The following is a 20,109-nucleotide window of genomic DNA, read 5'->3' as shown; positions in this document are numbered from 1 at the left end:
TAGTACTGCGGAATGGTGCTAAGTGCGCATCACGGAAGTGCCTTGCGTTACGTGGCGTCGCCTGCCACTAAGTTGTTTTTAGTACGCGTACGTAACGAGCGTGAAGCGTGTTGCACCATTGTAGATCAAAATAGAAGTACGTGTTGTTGACAGCCACTTTGAGCGAATACAAGTGTGATAGCCTGAATATGGCTATATTTTTAGTCACATTAAGGCTGTAGTACGCTGCCGTAGCTGTAGCTGTAGCCACTAATAACGGACGGTGAACGCACGCGCGAGAAGTACGACTGCCAAACGTTTACGCTTTCTCACCTGCCGTGCTGTAGGTGCGGTGACCTCTCCGCGACAATGGTGAGGTCAAGCATTCTATGGGACCCCTACTGCTTGGCATACCTGAGTTGGGAGGACATAGAGGCACTCATGGTGCGGGTGAAAGAGCCACCGCGGCGTCGGGTGTATGCATCGCGAGGTGGCCTACTGAACCTGGACACAATGTCAACTCAGTGTTTGCGACGACAGTTTCGTTTCAAAAAAGCTGACTTTCCAGTGCTCGTGCGTGCCCTAAAAATGCCGCAGTACACCACTAGTGCTCAGAGAGTGAGAGTAACGGCCACAGATGCCCTATGCGTATGTCTATGGAGACTTGCCTATCCAAACAGGCTGCGTGACCTGCAAGAATATTTTGAACGTCGCTGTTCTGTGGCGTCCAGCATATCGAACAAAGTACTCTACCACATCGAAGGGATCTTCGGCTGCCTCCTGAATAATATGACCATTCACCCGTGGCTCAAACATCCGGACTTGGAGGATATTGTCCCTGATTAGCCCTTCGAGATTGAACACATTAGTGCGCGTTCTCATGTTGATATTTGTTTACCCCAGGCTGTTCATCGTAAAGGTGCTCCTCTGAGAAACTGCTGGGCGTTTATCGACGGTACAGCGCGCCACATATGCCAACCCTCGCAAGACCAGCGCCTGTACCTCTCCGGGCACAAGAGGCTACATGTGCTCAAATACCAGTCTTTGAATGTGTCCGAATGGGCTCATCTGCCAGCTGAATGGTCCATATCCGGGGCGAAGGCGTGATGCTGGTGAGTTACGTTCTGTCAGAATGTTATACATGACACTCAAGGAAACGTGCTCGGGCCGTTAATTAGTCATTTCCACATATACATATATAGCCACTCCATTACAATCGCAGAAGCATCCTACAAAGTATGCGGGTACTCAATGTTCTTGCAATTGAACTGTGTTGATTGCGTTGAAAAATGATTAATTATATGGAACTCATTGTTCTCAGGCATTTTTCGGGACAGCCAGTTGTATGAAAATCTGGAAGCATCGGCACTGGACAAGGAATTCGTTATATACGGCGACCCAGCCTATCCTCTCCGCCCACTGCTCATGAAGCCCTATGGAGGAGCAGCATTGACAGCCACCCAGTGAGAGTTCAATTCACCCATGAGTGCAGTAAGGCAGGCCGTTGAGTGGAGATTCAGACAGGTTATCTCAGAATTTGAATTCGTGGACTTCAAAAAAACCAAGACATACTACTTCAGGCCGTAACACGCATGTACAGGGTAGCTGTTATTCTGACCAACCGCCATGCATGTATGTATGGTAACAAAGTGTCCACATATTTTGATGTGCAACCTCCTTGCCTGCAAGGTTACTGAGCCCTGCCAGTGTCGTGCAATGTAACTTATATAAACCTCAATCAAGTATGTTGTGTAACGGTACGAGCACACCACCACAAGGACGTTTTAAAATATAGGCCAAGCATGGCTTTGTACATAACTGTAACGCTTCAATAAAGCATGTGTGATCATAAAAGAAATGTTTTTCTTCCTTTATTGCCAGGGTTAAATTGTTGACATGGAACAAAAAAACTAACTAAATAAACACTCTAGAGAAAGATGTTAGCTGCTTGGCTGTCATTTTATGAAACTCTAATTTCACTACAATTAAAAAACATATGTAATGCGAAACTGACATGGTCTGCTTGCCAATGTATTCGCAATGCCCATGAACTATAGGTGGCGCGCCGTGCGATTCAAGATGGCGCCTGGAGGACAGTCAACCCGTTTGTTAGCATAGGAACAGATATGACGGGCGCACGTATGGCCCGTGCCACTTTTACCGGATGAAGTCATGAGCTGCACTGAAATGGATGAGACCAAAATACTTTCCCAAACCATGGAACGCGCTAACTACTCGCCACCTAATTATTTGCTGCGCTGTGAAAGGTTATATATCCGCTCAATTCCCGAGCATCAACGATGCTTTGCGAAATCCTGTGTGTGCTACATAAAACTCCATCAACTAGATTTGACGTATGAGCTGAACGGCACTCCGAGGTAGTACGTACAGAGCGTGACTTACGGATTTGCCGCAGTACTCATTCATTCATTATTAAATAATTCATTCATTAAATCTAATCACAACTTTACTCTGATAGACATATCAACATGAAAGGGTTTTCTAGGTTTTTGTACTTCTATAGCGAAATTGCTTGAAATTGGTCTGAACGTTCCATGATTTCTTTAGTGATGCTGGTGAATTGTGCTGTACTGGATGTCTTTCGCTTTCCTCACTGCTGTCCTTGTTCTTTTTTGTTTTTGTTCACGAGCCGGGATGTAGGCTTAGTCAGGAAACAGTTTCGTCTGTTTCTTTTTGCCTCATCTCGGTGGCATGTAACTGTTTTGTACACATGCCAGAAAGTATTATTAATATTATGCCGCCAGCGAGTAGTGCCTTCGCTGCTGCACGGGACCGCACGCTTAACGTGGTGATGGCTTGCAAACATATTACGCCGTCGTTATTACTTACGCAGTCAGGAACGCTGAGTTACATCTTCAACAGAACACAAGCATTTAACATCCCATTAAGTAGCGCTTGTGGCACAGCCATGGTGAGACTCTAGCCATGTGCAATTTACTTCACTCGTATGTTGCAGTTTCGATCAGCACCATCTAAACATGAATGCCGAAAAGAATGCACACGTATGCTTTTCGCAACGTGAATAAATTCGACGTTGCCAAAAATTCGTCATACAACAATGCCGTTCGGAAGGTACCGGTGCAGTACAGAAGTTAGTTGAGAGTTGTGGATGGTGGCCGTGACTGCACGTTCCATCGATCTAACCATTTCGTTTCGCTTGTCGAGCTCGAGCGTGTTGGCGACAAGCGCCACTCCATAATATCCGCAATAACTGAGCTACATGCAATGTACAATAATAATTGTGCTTTCTACAATTTTGAGTATAGCGTCTTGAGTAGCCTTGTGGAATACCGACAGCTGCTCTCTTTGGCTCGCTTTGTCGAGTTGTGCTTGCAGCTGGCGTTCGCGAATTTCCATTTCCCGCTCTCTCAGTTGCAGCTCTCTTTCAGTTATGTCTCGTTTCATCTCGTGACTTTTCTCACAGTGTTGTTGCTTTCGCTCAATTCTGAGCTTGTCGATGGCCAGACGTTCCATCTCAAGCGAGTACTCATTCTCTTTTAGGGTCAATTCGCGTCTCCACCTCTTCTCGATGAATTCATGGTCCGCTCTAGCCGTCGCTGCTTGAGACCTGCGTCTTCTTGTGAAATGTAAATTTATTTGCATTTAGTTTGCAGCATTATTTCATTGAAACCAGGCCCCCGCAGGGGCGTCTGCGCGAGCAGGTGTTTGGTGTGTGGCAAAACTACGGACCCGGGCTAACGGGGGGCTTCGACCTCTCCCACGCCTAGCCGTGCGTGGCTGTGCCGTGTCCGGGTAAAAGGGGAGCCTGGGGGTTGAGCCGACGCCGGGTCTTTGGACCTTTAAGGCCTCCCGGCAGAGGATAACACCCCTTTGGCCCCGGCTTCAGGTAGACGGCAACCCTGGCCTGACCCACTCAGGGGAAATCGGCAGTCGCCTTTTCCTTTCTCTATCTCCTCACACCTTCGTCATTTCTCCTACTTTTCATCTTTCCTGTCTTCTCCTCTCTTCCGTTTTACTTCGAAATTTCCTGGCGGCAAGAGTTAACCTCGTGTGCTCCACCCCACCTTGGGATTCGTCACATCTGGTTATAGCGGCAGTGCAAAGCTGGCGTGTGCAAGTCCTTTCTTTATGTCTTGCAGCGTCCCCTTGTTGGGCTCGGTGGTGGGCGGCTGCCACCGCTGCCGAACACAATCTTTTTTTATGGCTAAAAACTTCCCCCTATTACCCAATAATCGCTTGCTGAAAAGGGTGCGCACCGAAGCACACACCGAACTTTTTCAACCAAGCAAAGGCAACTATCTACGCTACAATGTTATCCATAGTGACAAACCTGAAAAGACAGTTAGAAAACTGTCCCATTCCTAGTTTCAAAATGCTTAGTAGATGCACTTGGACCAGGCTACAGAGTCACAAAAATGGCAAGTGGACACCTCCTCATTGAAGTGGGAGACCAGGAACAGTATGCAAGACTGTCCAGTCTGAAGAATTTTGGTGATGTCCCCTTAACTGTATCGCACATCGTTTAATTAACACTGTCCGATGTGTTTTATCAGAGGATGACTTGGTTGAACTGTCTGATGCTGAACTTCCTGAGGGTTGTAAAACATGAGAATGTAGTCGACGTCCAAAGAATTAAGATGAAGCGAGGTGTCAAGGATATTTTAACAAAGCACACCATTATTACTTTTGGCTCCAGCGTTCTTCCAGACACACTTGTAACAGGTTACACAAAGCTCCGTCTCCGCCCATACATTCCGAATCCCCGACGATGCTTCCAGTGTCAAAGGTACGCCCACGGTTCCCAGACGTGTCGAGGCCAGCCCACATGTCCCAAATATAGATCCACTGAGCGCAACTCAGAAATATGCGAACATCCACTTCACTGCGTGAACTGTGATGGCGAGCACCTCGTACTCGCGCTCGTGTCCATCTTAGAAAAAGGAGAAGGACACAATTGCACTGAAAACCAAAGAAAGCATTTCGTTCGGGGAAGCGCGGAAACGCCACCTGTTCCTTCGAGGAACCAAGTATGCTGATGCGATGTGTAAGGGGGCAGCACCGCAGCAGCCCCAGGCAAACTCCTCTCGGCTGGCGCGTAGCGAGCCAGTGGCGGTGCTACCAGCCCCTTTGACGGTAGCAGGCAAGACTGCTCCGCCTACATCGAAGCAGAGCTCCTCAACCTCTGGGCTGCTGGGGCAAGGGGCCTCTCCGCACGCGGCGAGGTCTCTAGTAAGGTCGAGAAGCCTGCAAAGGCGGGCGTTCACTGCCTCACTCGAGGCGATGGACACCAGCAAATCCCGTTCGGCATCGACGATGTCGAGGGACTGAAGTGGTTCACTTGAGCGCTTGAAAAAAGAAAAAGCGGCTCGAGTGATTGCGCCTGACAAAGGCACATAGACCTGGAAAGTAATTGTACGCAGAGACCGTACGCTACACTACACCACAAATCAAAATAGATACAACAATAATTCAATGGATTGCGAGTGGTCTAATTCGCAATCTGGATGATATCCAAGAACTATTTTCTGAATTCAACCCAAGGTTATTTTGAGGACAAGAAACACATCGGGGAAGCGCGGGGAACCCACAAAAACTTTTTTCGACAGTATGTCATCTCTCGCCAAGACCGCGATGACGCTCTTGCGTCATCTGGTGGCGTAGCGATTATAATAGACAAAACTATACCGCGTCAAGAACTACAGCTGCGAACGCCCCTGGAAGCAGAGGCCGGTGGAGCTGTCCTTTTAAATAAACTCGTCACCATTTGCTCTCTTTACACATCTCCGCACTACCACCTTGAAAAACGCGACTTCCAGTCCTTAAGATCAGCTTCCAAAACCTTATCTGTTCCTTGGGGACCTTAATGCACAAAGCACTCTATGGGATGACTGTCGCTGCGATGCGCGAGGTCGTCTAATTGAACACTTCCTTTTTTTCTTCAGGCGCATGTCTCTTGAATCAAAAAGAGCCAACTTATTATAGCCTCGCCAACAATACCTACTCGTCCATAGACCTAAGAGTTACATCTCCATCACTTCTACCCCTGCTCAAATGGAAAGTCCTTAATAATCCTTACGGAAATGAACACTTTCCAATAGTTATGAGCTCACCAACAGCGAACGAATATCCTCCACAGGTTCCCAAATGGGACATTGACAAAGCCGATTGGGATCAGTTTCATGAACTTGCTTTCTTAAGTTGGAATGATATGTGTGGTTTCAGCGTGGATGCATCCGTAGAATACAGCTTTTCCCCCTGAAGTTGCAACTAAGTGCATCCCACAGACAACTGGACTGCCGGGCAAACGACGTGTCCCATGGTGGAACACTGAGTTTTGAAATGCGCACAAACAACAAAACAAAGCATGGCGGTTGCTTCGGGACTCTCCGACAGCTGAGAATCTTGACAGCTTTAAGAACATAAAATCCCAAGGCAGCAGAAGTTGCCGACAGGCAAGAAGGGAGAGCTGGCAAAAGCTTTTATCTGGCATCAATTCATACACACAGGAGGCTAATGTCCGGAACATGGATAGTAGGGTAGCCGGACGACAAGCATATTCACTCCCTGTTGTAAACACACAAGGCAACAGCCTGGAAGACCAGGCTGTTGTGCCCCGAGGAAGAACTTCCTCGGCGCACACTTCGAACAGGTGTCGAGCTCTTCGCACTACACCAAAGCCTTCCAACAATACAAAACACGATGCGAAAAACAGAAACTAGAGCGCAAATCCACAAAGCACGAGGCATACAATGAACCTTTCTGCATAGCTGAGCTACAAGGGAAGGCCGTCCAAGGGCACAACGTAAAAATGACCTTGTTTGGAATGCAAATGAAGAGCTCTGCCTAGGGAGACCGAATACCTTGAATTGAAAACTGCCGCTCAGGCACTTTCTTTCGGCACGAAGGGAAGTTTCATTGTACAGGTAACTTGTACATAAAGAAAAAATATAGCGTAGCTTTCACTGCAGGGGCAAAGCAAAAGAGGCAGCGGAGCTGATGGGCACCTTGGTTGTCCTAGCTGTTGCTATTTTGCTAACTCCTGCAAAATTTCTATTTCTGTCTTCCTCTATTTCTTTCTTTCTCTCTGTTCACTCTGTTCTTTGTGTCTTCTAGTCTATTTCTATTTCTTTCGTTCTACTTCTCCCTCTTTTTTTCCATTTCTTTTCTTTCTTCTCCCTCTCTCTGCATTCTTCGCTTCCTGTATGTTTCCACCTCGTGTGGCATGCAACATTTGCGCCTGCGAGGAGACGCTTGAACACATTCTTTGCCACTGCCCATCATATCAGGCACAACGACGTAGTATGGAAGTCAAACTCCGTCACCTGGATTCAAGACCACTGACAGAAAAGAAGCTCTTGGGACCTTGGCCTATGGTCTCGCATATGCGCAAGGCCACGAAAGCCCTCTTGTGCTTCTTGAGGACCACCGGATTTCACTAGCGCCTGTGAGCTAACAGCGCGAGTTCGTGTCGTGTAGCTTCAAGCTAACTGTTCATCTATCTATTTCTTACTCTTCTTCTTTCTTCTGTACCCTTTCCTTTCTATTATTCCCCCTTCCCCCACCCCAAGTGAAGGGTAGCCAACCGAGCCAAAGCTTCGTTAACCTCCCTGCCTTTCCTCTTCGTATCTCTCTTGCTCTCTATTTTCTCCCTTCCTCTCCTTCGTTCGCTTTCTTCCTTTCCTTCTGTCTATTTGCCTCTTTCAATATCTTGCTGTATCCTTTCCCCTGCTCCTTTCCCTCCTCTTCACACTCATTTCCCGTTCCCACCTTCTTGCTATACTGTACTATACAAGACCATGCTATGCTCTCGTGCCTCGATAGACGAGTGCTTAAGACGCTTGCGTTCGGATCGTGGGTACGTCGGTTCGAATCTCGCCTCGCGGAGAAACTTCTTTCTTCTAAAACTTATCTTTCTCTATCTTAATTTCTATTTCTATTCCTCCCCCCTCTCTCTCTTTCTTCTCTTCTCCATACTTGTCTCGCTTATCACAGTTATTGCATTCCGCGACTGAGAAATCGACGCACCTGTTTTGGGAGCGATATCGAAGGTCAAAAGACGACAACGATAAAGAAGAGGACGAAGACAGCGCGTGCCGGTTCATGCTTTCTGTTGGGCGGCAGCGCATGACGTCACACCACCTACGTGCGTGTTCTGGAAGTGACGTCGTCGCTCGGCGAGGTTTTTGCAGTCCACGGTTTACACTTTACGCCCTAAAGGCCAACTCCGGCGATTTTTCGAGATCGATGGATCTCAATGAAATTCGCTGGGTACGTTCCTTTGCACGTCTCCGTCATTTATGCCAAATTACAGGCTTGAGACATGCGCAGATTGTTTGTAAATGAATTTTAAAGAGTGTCTGCAAACGCCCTCCTGGCTTCCCACAATTATTGCCAACGTTGCGTCTGTGACGTCAGTATTGGGAAGGCGGCGGAAGTGACGCAGCCGAGGGCACCGCTAACTTCGGCGCTTCGGCCGCTATAGCGAGCGTCTGCTGTGCACAAGGCGACAGACAGCGTTGGTTTGGCCGGCGCTTCGCTGGTCGTCCCGGCTGTCACAGTTTTCATACACCGCGCCGGCGTGACCGGCATGCCTTGCACGACTTCCGGTTCGTTCGTAACAACGTTTACGTTATACGTAGACAGTACACTCGGTTGGGTTTCGGTTTCGGTGTTGCGCTTTTTTGCTTATTTAAAATTATTCTCCAATTTGCCGAGTATTTCTGCTATCGGGCCCGTAACAGGAGCGTCTCAGGAACATAAAAGCACCATTACTTTAACATGGCCAAAAGATCGCCGGAGTTGGCTTTTAAGCAGCTACGCTATTCAAAAACACGAACACAGTGTGCACTTCCGGCAATAAAATACTAGTACGTTATAAAGTTGCACTGCGAATCAACGAGCATCCTCGCTGAAAGGCAACACAAGCAGGAGCAGGTCTCTTCACAAAAGGAAAGTCGTCGCGCACATTGTTGAAGGAGAGTTAATTACTACGGAACTACAGAGAACGTGAGCTGCTTGCATAAAAGCCCTTCCATAAAAGCCCTCCCAAGTCACTGCTAACGGAGACAAGTTGTAGCACAGTATTCGCCATTGGTTATTGCACAGGGTTGCCGTAGGCGCTCTGCTACCAGTATGCAAATATTTTCCAACGCTGTAGGCACACCGAACGTTCAACAGCCGCGTTGGCGTCAAAGCACGAACAGGCTAAAATTTTCATCCCGCTTATCTTTTAAATAACATATATATATATATATATATATATATATATATATATATATATATATATATATATATATATATATATATATATATATGAACGTAATCAGACACGACGTATGTAGGTAGCACAGTTTAATTCGACACTTTGGCCGTGGGCCCGGCCTTCCTAGACGAAGGCCGGCCCCTCGGCCGAAACGTCGAGTTTAACTGCTAAACTGTGCTCCATTCTTCGTGTTTCAAATACCTTCCTTCAGTACCAGGGCCTGCGTGATACTTCATATAGCCGTTATGTATACATAAATATATAATCTAAAAATGGAGCTACCCAGCTTATATGAAAACAGTTCGCACAGGATGGTCACCGTTGTCTGTTGTTAGATGCTACATGTGCCCGCGCTGTTTGCGACTCAAACTGAGTGCACGCCGCCCATCGGACGCACCTTTAGATGCGAAGCATCCTATAGCGGAGTTCAAACCGGTGGTGGTGGTGGTGTGCGCCGTGACCACCCTTACTGCGCATGCGCATACCCTCTCCACACACCTCCTCTTCACTCCCCCTCACCACGCCTCCTCCCCCCTTTCCCCTCTCCACTCACGCTCACTCCTCCCCCTCTCCACTTCGGCCTCTCCATTTCCCCCTCTCCGATTTCCCTCTCCTATCTCCCTCTCAACTTTTCCCCTCTCCCCCTTTCATCTCCCATTTCCCTCTCCACTTTCCATATCTTCTCCCCCTCTCCACTCTCTTCCTCTGAAACGCGGGATATACATGCCGAAATTCTCTCCTGCGCCACACCGCGATGAGCGCCAGCACATGCGCGTCCCCTCCCCCTCTCTCTCCTCTCCGACGCTACGCCCCTCTCGCACGCCTGTCGAGCGCGTTCCCCACTCGCCCTGTGAGAATTAACGGCCAGGCTAGAGGGAAGACAATACGCGCGTAGCGTTCCCCTTCGCGTTCCATGATGCGAGGTCAGTAGCATGCTCAACGAACGCCAACGGAACGCGATCGTGCAAGTGCTCCGGCTTCGCATCGGCTCATGGTCCCTTTAGCGGGAAATGGTGTAACTTTTTAACACGGAGCTGTTTAAGCTTGGCAAAATTCCGTTGTCGCCCTGCATTAACTGGTTGAGCGAAGGGTAGTCACGTTAAAACCGATGGAACAGAGCTTAACTATGCCAAGGTACCCCAAGTCAGGAAAGGAGCATAGTAAAAAATAGCAAGGGGGGTAAGGAAAGTTAGTGTGAGGAGGACTGACTCAAGGGTGAGAAAGAAGGAAATGAGGAGCTGAGGGGATAAGCAATAGCATAGCCACGTACAGTGTATGTAGCAGTTGGTGGGAAAGAGATGTGAGGGTGAGGAGGAGTCTTGTGATAGAATGAGAGAAAGGAGATGGTAAAGCGTAGCATAGCCATGCAGTGTACAGTATAGCAAGGGGCTGGGAAAGAGAAGTGATGGTGAATAGGAGGGAGAGGGTAACGCAGCGCGTTGTCTTGTATAGTACAGTATAGCAATTGGTGGGAAAGAGAAGTGAGGGTGAGCAGGAAGGGAAGGCCACGAGCTTCGCTCTTTCATCTGCCTTCTCACCACTTGTGCGCAGCTGCCCCAATATTCTTGCCTGCCCAAAGGCGTGTCATTGCAGGGATAAGGCATCAAAACAACCTTTCATAAAGCAGGAAGCCTACGCGCAACAGAAAACGACATGGGTTAAAAATTGAGGAATCTTCGTGGAAACGCGTGTTCTCTAATGGAAAGCGTGTGTTGCTTCTGTTATTTGGGATATTGAACTTCGTACACCATCGATATACAAGGCGGACACCCAAGCACTTCAGCTGTTAATAAGCAAGAGCATCCGATTCTAAAGTAGTTGCGGTGACGCCAAAACATATGAAGGATCGGTGGTGCCAGCAAACTATGAATGTACGCGAATAAAGGTCCGTAATATTAGCGGGTGTCAGAAATGGCATGGATATTAGTTACGCATTTACGTTGGGGCCGGGGTGTCACGCGCACGAGGATAAGAATCTACTGACCTGCCTCGATGAGCTTGAGCGGTAGGTGCCACTTCAGGTTGACAAAAACACTTCGTGTAAAGACAGAAAATAAATTCTGGATGTTTAGTTTCCGAAGCCATGATACAATTATAGAGGCCTCGCCGTTGGTGTGGGCTGAGGATTTCGGCCCACCGAGTTTCAGTCAAGTGCAGCAAAACCTAAGCACACGAGCCCTCCAGCTCAGCAGCGCAACATCGTTGCCACTAAGCGGCCACGAGTAATTAGCAAGATATTCAGTAATAAGCGTTTCTAATGGGGGAAGGGGTGGTGAAGGATGCAAGGGGCGTGCTGCCTCTACCCACTGTCAAAAATTGGCGGGAGGGGGGAGCACTTTCGGGAGCTTCACTGTCGGCGACATACTGGCAAACCAACAGCTAAGGCCTTGTTTCCTTTCAACACAGGTGTCACACGCTTACATAACTCAATTTCATAATATATCTCCGGCTCTGAAACATTTTTCTTTGGCGCCACACAGTTTCGGGCTCCAAGTAAGAGTTTAGTATGGAGTGAAACTGAAACTGCTGGACGACTTTTCTGTGTGAGTGGAGTATAATTGGCTTCAAACGCACTAATAAAATTAGCATGTTATTGAAATTGCGTGGAATGTCGGCGTTATTCTCGATGAAGCGTTGTACGCATATGACATCACGTTGACGTCACATCACATTCCAATACCAATGTTCATTTGTGATATAAAAGAACTGAACGGTGGCCCGCGGGCTGGTCATATGTCGCATCCATTCTTTGTATTCGCGCGTCGCAGATAAAGGAAGAATACATCGAGCATATTGCACAAACCGTGCATCATTTCTCAAAGGGCAAGTAATTATTTTGATTTACAAGATACTGAATACCCCATTTAGCGCCCATGCAGGGTGGCTGTACGACCGATGTGATGTCATAACGTAGGAAACCTAATAAATGATGACGTCGACATTCGAGGCAGCCTGATCAAATCGGTAATTTCTTTGGCATGTATTGACTAATACTCCTCTCACTCAGCCATCTCGTCAAGCAGTTTCAGTTTAATTTCAGAATTCGTCACTAGAGTTACTCTATGTTACCTTTACGCAGCATATACAGTAACACCAAGGTAGCATTACAGTAACTCTATTCGTGACTAAACTCAGCTGACGTCTGGCTCGTGCTCAAGCACATCCTGCACATACCAAGAAAGGTTATTCGACAAGATAGGAGGCTTATGTTTGGAATCATCACATGGTCTTGGGAAATATTACGTGAGCCTCCAACGACCAGTGTAATATTCAACTACACCGTCATAAGAGCCCCGTCCCCACGATAACCGAAACTTCTCCGTATTTTACATCTTGCTTTCATACCGTGCACCGATGTCTCACAGGCACATTTGACTGTGATCAGGAGCTACACGAATTGGATATTTAGATCCGGAATGAGCTCCACTCAGACGCGAGCGAAATCGCAAATAAAGTGACCATGCACCTCCACCTCATATTAGGCCGGCATCAGAACTGCGATCAAATATGTCTCGGACCATTAAGTCCATCTTTCGTACAGCCGCATGGTGTTGTCCATACCCCCCGCTCCACGAGAGTGGGGAAAAAACGGAATTGATGTCAGGTATCCTCTGGCCGGGTACCCTGCCACTTAGGGTGACCCCGAGCTTACGAGCTTGGGGACACTGTTTATTTCACCACCATCATATCAGGAAACAAATTAAAAAAAGATTAGCAGTGGCTTAGCTCGGCTATGCCAGGATATACGTAGCGTTAGCAAAGGTTCAGCTGATTATTCTGAGCTTTCCAGATTTCCGCAGCACGTTTAGCTTTCCGCAGCACGTTTAGCGTTCCTCTGCTCATTCTTCTTACGCTGAAGCGCTAATTGCCAGCCAACTACTTCGGGATCCCATGACATAAGCTTCTCGGCTCTTCTGCGCCGTTGAGCAGCATTTGCGCTCTCCTTCTCCATGGCGTTATCCACCTGCAAACGCCAGTCAGAGGCGCTATCAAGCGGCACCAGCGCACTGTCAGACGGCGACTGCACAGCGAAGGCGAATACACCATCTCCCGCTAAAGGGGACCATGAGTAGATGCGAAGCCGGAGCACTTGCACGATCGCGTTCCGTTGGCGTTCGTTGGGCATGCTACCGAGCTCGCGTCGTGGAACGCGAAGAGCGACGCTACGCGCGTCGCATCTTCCATCTAGCCTGGCCGTTAATTCTCACAGGGCGAGCGGGGAACGCGGTCGGCAGGCGGGCGAGAGGGGGCAGCGTAGGAGAGGAGAGAGAGGGGGAGGGGACGCGCATGCGCTCGAGCTCATCGCGGCGTTGCGCAGGAGAGAATTTCGGCATGTCTAGCCAATGCCTAGAGGGCGCTGCTCTAGCCCGCGTTTCAGAGGAAGAGTGGAAATGGGGAGGGGTGAGGGGAAGTGGAGACGGTAATGGGAGATGGGAGGGGAGAGGGCAAGATGAGAGGAGAAGGGGAGAGGGTGAGTGGAGAGGGGAAGGGGAGAGGGTGAGTGGAGAGGGGAAATTGGAGAGGGTGGATGACAGGGGGAATGGTGAGGGGGAGTGCAGAGGAGGTGTGTGGAGAGGGTATGCGCATGCACAGTAAGGGTGCGCAGAGCAGCAGCTGCGAGTCGCGCGCGCATGCGCAGCACGGCTCATGATGACCCCCGCGAAACCTGCTCTGGCTAGGCAAGTGTAGCTAACGCTACAAAAAAATCACAGCATATCCGCGGAGTGAATGATGATGAGTGGGCGAAGCTGCGGAGGTTCATCGGCAAACCGTGAATGTTCCGTGAATTCTGCACAGTACATCATCACCGACGTGAGATCGGGCGCGTTTACACTAAAGGTTCAATGAGAGTTATGACGACTTGCAGCTCACTTTAATTTTACATGTACGCTGTGAAGTTTCATTGTTTAGAAACCCATTGCTTTAGAAAACATCTGGCGTCTTTCGTTAAGCAGCTGGCGTCTTTTCGTTTTGCTTTTAGAAAACATGTGGCGTCTTTCGTTGGTTTATTTCATGAATCAACGGCGTTTGGAACAAAATTTTTATTGTTTAATCACGCACAGGAGAAATCTCATCAGGCACTACCTTGGAGGTAAACAATGGCTGCTAATGGAAATGAGAGACAGAAGAAGTCGGCTTTTAGCTAACACTTACACTTCTACTAACGTTTCCTATTGGAACATGCCAATGGCTGCTAATGGGGAATGAGAGACAGAATAATTCGGCTTTTAGTTAACGCGCACGCTGCGAATTTTTTATTGTTCAACAACGCACAGGAGAAATCTCCCACCGGCACCACCTTGGAGGTCAAGATCTGGTACTAGCGTTAAGACTGGTTACGTACTACGACCATAGAGTAACAGAAAATGACAAGAGTGGACACACGAGCCTATAAGCGGCGGAGCTACGCAGCTTCTCGCCAGCCGTTAGACGGCAGCACGTCACTCCCTGTTTCCGAGAGAACGCGTGTACTAGTTATCTACTGCAGTACCTTTTCTGGTTCACGATACATCTATTTGTCTTTGTCAGACTATGTGGCTGCGGCAGTGGCTTCCGCTGGCTCGCAGTGCGGCTCTAAATCCGTCTTTATCGTCTGCGATTGGACAGTTCGAAATCATCGAATGGTAGCTGTCATGACCATATATGGTCAGGATTGCCGGCATGGCAAGACGACGCGGCATGAGCGGCGACGCATACAAAATGGGCTATACCTGCTCCGTGGAATTTGCTGGGATCGTCTGCCGGGAAGTCACTCTGCTTGGCGGCTGCTTGGTAAGAACGCCTTCATTAGGTTCTTTTTTCTCTTCATTACTTTGCAATGTATTTTTCTCTACAGCTTTAAGTTGACATTTGACGCACTTTGTGTTTTAGCACCGAAAGCTTCTTTGTGCTTGACGCTTCGCGTATGATGCTCGTGAATGGCTTTGCATTAAGAAATAGCAACTTGAAATGCTTCGCAGCACGTTAAAGAGAAATCGTTTCTTGGCGCCAAGAATGAGTCGCCGCTTGCGTCGTAAGGTTTTTTTTTGTGCATACAATGCCGTTACACGCAGTTCTAATTCACTGCATGGGTGTGCAAATGTGTGAAAGAGTGCAGTTATGCTTAGAATCGTTATTTGTGGTATTCGCAGTTTGCTTGACGCCTATGTTAAGAGCCGAATTAGAGAGAACTTGAGAAATGAGAACAGTGTTCGTTGGCCGTGGCTACGACGTAATATTCTTGTTAAATAGTGCCTCAGTAGTTCATGCATCGAAGGTTGCTTTGTTTTCACTGCGGCAACTGCTTGGGACTGTTTTTCGCGAAAGGGCGCTGAGAAGTGCGTCGGAGACAATTTGCGAAGGCCAGAGAAAATACGGTAAACTTTTTTTCTCTTTTTCCAGGTCATGCCGTCCGGAGTCAAGTACTGCGGCAGCTACTGCTGCGCTGCGTGGTGCAACAACAACGACAGGACAGGGAGAGAGCGTGGTACTAAATGGTTCAGGATTCCGCGAGACGACAGGTAGCCCTTTGCACCTTTCCAAGATGTAATTTTGAAGTTGTGGTTGTCATTAGCTAACTATCAAAGTATGTCCGTATCTTTCGCACTATTTTGCCGTTCAGCTAGTTAGTGTTTGGATGGTCATACATATTCTTCATTCACTTAAATCGAGTGGCCCCTTTTCACTGTGAAAAATCGTCCCCTTTTCACTCTGACATCCCCTTTTCCTCTGTGATGCTAATGCTGTCTTCTGCACTTTTATTGTATTGTGGGAATTTTCTAAATATCGCCTATTTATTCCTACTGGGCAATGTCTCAACATGTGGCAGTTGTCTTGCATTGTGCAGTGCACCCATCTTTTGTATGTGCTTACTGAGAATGTGACTTGAAATAAAATGTTTCGTCTCTCCCAACGATTGTCATGTCTGCATAAACAATGGCATTGTGTGCTCGCCGCTCTGGTGGTGTGGCTTACACGAAGCTACTTATGCATGCAAGTAACGCTTTAAAAAGAAGAAAAAAATATATATGTATATATGTATGTATGACCTCCGAGACCATCACACGAACAGAAGTAGTCTCGGGGGCCGTGTAATTTTACATATAGCTAAATAATGGCCTCTGAGATTGACATTTTTAATTTTTTTTGCGATTTCTGATCTCTGAGGCGGCTGTAGGATTCCCCACCTCCGTTTGGTGCGCTGCGAACCCAAATCAGCCGCAGGGGCCTACGGGAGTGTCCTCTCTTAACCTTTTTATATTACTCTATGCTACGACGGGGACGAACGGGTGCCGCCTTGAGGAGCTTCACCCCTAAAACATTATGAATACCCCGCATTCTTGGGTGACCGTGTAACGGCCCCTTTAAGGTCGTAATATTTGAGCTGAGGGTCCTGACTAAGGCCCGTATTCACAAACCAACCTTATGTTAACGCTATAAGGCGGCCTTTCGAAAGGAAGGGAAAAGTGTAAGGATAATAAAAGGTCACAGTGCGTTTTATAAACTCGCCTTATTCGACTTTAAGGCAGCCTTACGGAAGGCGGCCTTCTCGTCATAAGGAACGACCATGGGAGCGAGGCTATGAACTTTTGCTGGCTGATTGTAGGTTTATTAGCAAGAAAAAATTGCTGCATGCTCCTCAAAAGAATAAGACAAATGCAGGAACGCATGACCGTGCAAGTTGCGGAAAGAACGCGTATCGTCTGGTCGCGCCGTGTGCTCCTTTTCTTTGTTATCGCTTTACCGTTGTCATAGCAACCGTCCGCTTGCGTAGACGCGCCGCCGCAAGCGGAGACAGATGAAGACGCGCCGGCATGCGCCGGTACACGAAGCGCTCATTTCTTCGAGGGCACCGACGGATGCGCCAAGTTCCGAGCCGTTTTCTCCGTCTGCCTGCGTGTGTACGTGTGTGGATGTTTGCGTGTGTCACACATATGCCTTGGTATTGAGTGCGGCAGAAAGGCGAAAATTGAATTTTACTGAAGAACCAGCGCTGCTCATCGACTTGAAAGCGTCGCATTGTGATAGCACGCGGTGTTCAGTGAAGAACAACATGAGAAAGTGGGAGCAGCTCAGAGCAGCGAAAGCGACGTGCGGCCGTACAGCGGCTCCGTGAGTGCAAAAAAGTGAGAAAAAAATATATCCCATACCGCAGTGAAACACGCTCGCTTCCGCGCCGTACGCGCATTGATTTTTTCACACGTTTATTATGCGGGGCATTGTGGCAAGCGTATGTCCACCAAGTCACCATTCACAATTTGAAAAGTGCCTCTGCCGTAGAAACAGGGCGCCACCAGCAGTTGAAGGAGGGGGGCGGGGGGGCACGGCAAAACCGACGTAGTGGAGGTTCGTTTCCAGCGGCAAGCTCGGGGACATGAAGTGCTCGCTTCGGGAAGCGGAGTCTGCTCAGCAACACACCGTCGATGAACTATTCCATGGAATTTTGACGGTTCCCGAGCACGTACTCGCAGCGCTAATTGCACATATGGGCGCCGATTGCGTACGTCACCTTTTCTTTAATGACTTTGTAGAGCTTCTTGCGCAATAAGCCGTAGCGCGCCGCATAAGTGGCGCCTTAAGGTAGCTGCCGGGCTACCTTATCGAACGCCACCTTTTCACGGCGATAATGTTAAGGAAAGGTTGGATTGGGGCATAAGGTTTGTTTGAGAAACGCGTTAAGGTGCCGAAAAGGTAAGGAGGGCAAAAGATAAGGATAAGGTTGGTTTGTGAATATGGGCCTAAAGCCCACTTGCTATTTCTCTAGGCCAACTGCCCAGAGTCAGCAACAGCTCACGGGTGCTAGCTGACGGCGTTTGGTGTTGTAGACCCTGCCTTCTATCGGCGCCTGCTCGTACTAATCGAGAATTTTAAATAAGGTTTCGTGCTCCCTACGGCATACCGCCATGTTGCTTGTTAAAGTCTGAGCACTTTAAAAGGTAAATGGATAATTACAGAAAGAAAGTTACACGACAAACCTGCGCCACATTTACTGCTGAAACGAAAGACCAGTCTTCAGTCGCTCCCATCAGTCGGCTCCATTGAGAGCTGCAAGTTTGGTGTTCTTCACATACTAGCGCAAAGCATACTTTTCAAAGTACATTTCATTTTTCGGAAATTGAAAATTGACAATCGAATATTCTGATTTTGTCCATTAGCATTGTTACCGCCAGATGTTGCAGAAAGATGCTCCTAATTAGCGTTACTGTATTTGGCTCCTTTAGGAGCCAGAGTTGGGCCTCTTTTTTGCACGTGCCGCTCCGCTGCCATTCACCAAGCGCGGCCACTTAGAACTCCGAATTGCTGCAGAGAAGCCCAACTGCTTCAGCTGGTGCAGCGCCATTCGTCATTTTGGCCTCGTCGGTTCAAGGCCCATCGCTATCAGCGCGTCGCATATTTTGGTGGCCTGTGTCTTGCGCGGCAGCTTCTCCGTGGACGTGTTAATATTCGCTGTGAATCGCTTGCCTTCATGTTTGGTGCCTGTCACTTGTGTTTTCAAACATGACATGGTGCAGTGCACCCTACTGCAGGAATTTAAGTGAGAGTAAAAAAGCTTGTTCCTTCGTACCGGGTGCGCATTGAGGAGTTCGCGGCGGCAACTGTAACGGCTTTTTGCGAATGGGACGCGTCAAGCCAGCGTCGAGAAATCCTGGAATATGCGATGATAGAAGAACGGCACTTTCATTTGTGCTTTGTGCATGCTATGAGGTTGTATATTTTAAAGGTTCTTTCAAGACTCGTAAAGTAACGTATGCACCCTTGTGTCGCCTGCTTGCGTTTATTTCGCGACTACGACAGAACACTTTTAAGTGTGCAGCATTTTATTGCATCTGCCACGCAGCAACGCCACTCGCGACTTTGTCGTCGCAGAAGCGTCTTCCTACTCTGAGGTGTATCACTTGCGATGCTTTTTTGCGACACTAAACGCCAAATAAAACAAATATCGCACTCAGGGGACACACAATTAGAACTTTTTTCTTTGCTTAAGTGTTTGCTTAACGCTTTGTATGTTTGCCTATGTTTTTGACACGATCATATAAAAACCGGCTGTGGTATATTCATATAGCCTACAAAAAATAGTATAACAATTTTCATCAAAATCAAGCCAGCACTGATTCATAGAGCGTTTTCAAAGAGTGAGAGAACACTGTCGCACTGTCTCATGAAGACACCATCTCGAGACACACTTTGAAAGCGCAAAAGACGAAGACAGAGAATAGGCTTGACACACACGAGTGCTGACTCACAACAGTATTTTATTCGGAACCAAGCAACCACATATATAGCTCAAAACCCTTGATATATCACATGTGCGCTGTCGGCACAAAATTCATCTCACGACGCAAGCAACATAACTCTTTCGTAGAACGAGCAATACAGGGTTGAGATACACATGTGTCAACTAATCTATCAATGAACTCCGCATCAATGATGTCGCGGGTTAACCGATTTCTATTTCTGCTCACAACTGAACACTCGTCGTAAGACGGTTGACACATGGTCATAACAGTGCAAGATCTGCTGTGCGGATCTAAAAACCCCCCTCTCATCTCGGACACGTTGTAACGATGCTCCCGGAGCCTATCATTAAGGCATCGTCCACTTTGGCCAACATAATAGCTACCACAAGTCAAAGGCAGTTTATAAACAGTATCTTTTGTGCAGTCAACGAAATAAGTTTTATGCTTCTTATCGTACACACTATTCTTGGGGGCACACACGCTAGTCAATCTGCACATAGACCACAGTTTATCTGGCGCAGGAAAAACAATTCTAATGCTTGCACGTTCACCGATAATGTTTTAGACGGTGTGAAAAGCCGCGAATGTACGAAATAACTGCTACTTTACTTTTGGAAGGCGGATAAATCGTTCTTTTCGGTGCCATATGGTTCAGAAGGCCTTCAGCAA

General features: G+C 47.9%; 1 pseudogene; it reads left to right on the top strand.

Annotated features, from left to right (window-relative positions):
* The first annotated feature begins 348 nt into the window (after positions 1-348).
* The window catches only part of LOC119405799 (putative nuclease HARBI1), a 55,298-nt pseudogene continuing 35,537 nt past the window's right edge, over positions 349-20,109 (top strand).

This window comes from Rhipicephalus sanguineus, chromosome 9 (assembly GCF_013339695.2).
Source record: "Rhipicephalus sanguineus isolate Rsan-2018 chromosome 9, BIME_Rsan_1.4, whole genome shotgun sequence".
Taxonomy (NCBI): domain Eukaryota; kingdom Metazoa; phylum Arthropoda; class Arachnida; order Ixodida; family Ixodidae; genus Rhipicephalus; species Rhipicephalus sanguineus.
The sequence above is the reverse complement of the archived record's forward strand: the minus strand, read 5'-3'. Positions and strand labels throughout refer to the sequence as shown.